The sequence below is a fragment of the Megalobrama amblycephala genome, linkage group LG16 (assembly GCF_018812025.1).
Source record: "Megalobrama amblycephala isolate DHTTF-2021 linkage group LG16, ASM1881202v1, whole genome shotgun sequence".
Lineage (NCBI taxonomy): Eukaryota > Metazoa > Chordata > Actinopteri > Cypriniformes > Xenocyprididae > Megalobrama > Megalobrama amblycephala.
This window is the reverse complement of record NC_063059.1, coordinates 42,804,043-42,806,542: the sequence shown is the minus strand read 5'-3', so window position 1 is coordinate 42,806,542 and position 2,500 is coordinate 42,804,043. Positions and strand designations below refer to the sequence as shown.

Here is a 2,500-nt window from a genome sequence, read left to right as displayed (position 1 = left end):
TGTTATCGTGTTACTTAGGGGTGTCGCGATATATCGGTATTGACCAAAACCGTGATATTTAAAAAATTCAATATTTTTATCGTGTTACTTAGGGGTGTCGCGATATATCGGTATTGACCAAAACCGTGATATTTAAAAAATTCAATATTTTTATCGTGTTACTTAGGGGTGTCGCGATATATCGTTATTGACCAAAACCGTGATATTTAAAAAATTCAATATTTTTATCGTGTTACTTAGGGGTGTCGCGATATATCGGTATTGACCAAAACCGTGATATTTAAAAAATGAAATATTGTTATCGTGTTACTTAGGGGTGTCGCGATATATCGGTATTGACCAAAACCGTGATATTTAAAAAATGAAATATTGTTATCGTGTTACTTAGGGGTGTCGCGATATATCGGTATTGACCAAAACCGTGATATTTAAAAAATGAAATATTGTTATCGTGTTAATTAGGGGTGTCGCGATATATCGGTATTGACCAAAACCGTGATATTTAAAAAATGAAATATTGTTATCGTGTTAATTAGGGGTGTCGCGATATATCGGTATTGACCAAAACCGTGATATTTAAAAATGAAATATTGTTATCGTGTTACTTAGGGGTGTCGCGATATATCGGTATTGACCAAACCGTGATATTTAAAAAATGAAATATTGTTATCGTGTTACTTAGGGGTGTCGCGATATATCGGTATTGACCAAAACCGTGATATTTAAAAAATGAAATATTGTTATCGTGTTACTTAGGGGTGTCGCGATATATCGGTATTGACCAAAATCGTGATATTTAAAAAATGTAATATTTTTATCGTGTTACTTAGGGTGTCGCGATATATCGGTATTGACCAAAACCGTGATATTTAAAAAATGAAATATTTTTATCGTGTTACTTAGGGGTGTCGCGATATATCGGTATTGACCAAAACCGTGATATTTAAAAAATGAAATATTGTTATCGTGTTACTTAGGGGTGTCGCGATATATCGGTATTGACCAAAACCGTGATATTTAAAAAATGAAATATTGTTATCGTGTTACTTAGGGGTGTCGTGATATATCGGTATTGACCAAAATCGTGATATTTAAAAAATGAAATATTGTTATCGTGTTAGTTAGGGGTGTCGCTATATATCGGTATTGACCAAAACCGTGATATTTAAAAAATTAAATATTTTTATTGTGTTACTTAGGGGTGTCGCGATATATCGGTATTGACCAAAACCGTGATATTTAAAAAATGAAATATTGTTATCGTGTTACTTAGGGGTGTCGCGATATATCGGTATTGACCAAAACCGTGATATTTAAAAAATGAAATATTGTTATCGTGTTAGTTAGGGGTGTCGCGATATATCGGTATTGACCAAAATCGTGATATTTTAAAAATGTAATATTTTTATCGTGTTACTTAGGGGTGTCGCGATATATCGGTATTGACCAAAATCGTGATATTTTAAAAAATGAAATATTGTTATCGCGTTAATTAGGGGTGTCGTGATATATCGGTATTGAACAAAATCGTTATATTTAAAAAATCAAATATTGTTATCGCGTTAATTAGGGGTGTCGCGATATATCGGTATTGACCAAAATCGTGATATTTTAAAAATTAAATATTGTTATCGTGTTAATTAGGGGTGTCGCGATATATCGGTATTGACCAAAATCGTGATATTTAAAAAATCAAATATTGTTATCGTGTTAATTAGGGGTGTCGCGATATATCGGTATTGACCAAAATCGTGATATTTTGAAAATCAAATATTGTTATCGTGTTACTTAGGGGTGTCGCGATATATCGGTATTGACCAAAATCGTGATATTTTAAAAATTAAATATTTTTATCGTGTTACTTAGGGGTGTCGCGATATATTGGTATTGACCAAAATCGTGATATTTTAAAAATGTAATATTTTTATCGTGTTACTTAGGGGTGTCGCGATATATCGGTATTGACCAAAATCGTGATATTTTAAAAAATGAAATATTGTTATCTTGTTAATTAGGGGTGTCACTATATATCGGTATTGACCAAAATCGTGATATTTTAAAAAATGAAATATTGTTATCTTGTTAATTAGGGGTGTCACTATATATCGGTATTGAACAAAATTGTGATATTTAAAAAAAATTAAATATTGTTATCGCGTTAATTAGGGGTGTCGCTATAAATCGGTATTGACCAAAATCGTGATATTTAAAAAATGAAATATTGTTATCGTGTTAATTAGGGGTGTCGCGATATATCGGTATTGACCAAAATCGTGATATTTAAAAAATGAAATATTGTTATCGTGTTAATTAGGGGTGTCGCTATATATCGGTATTGACCAAAATCGTGATATTTAAAAAATGAAATATTGTTATCGCGTTAATTAGGGGTGTCGCGATATGTCGGTATTGACCAAAATCGTGATATTTAAAAAATGAAATATTGTTATCGCGTTAATTAGGGGTGTCGCGATATATCGGTATTGACCAAAATCGTGAT

The 2,500-nt window shown here is 31.7% G+C and overlaps 1 protein-coding gene across 1 annotated transcript in view; it reads right to left on the bottom strand.

Annotated features, from left to right (window-relative positions):
• Positions 1-2,500, bottom strand: part of LOC125249363 (endothelin-converting enzyme-like 1) — a 39,265-nt gene that overhangs the window by 5,774 nt on the left and 30,991 nt on the right. The gene's annotated exons all lie outside the window — the stretch shown is intronic.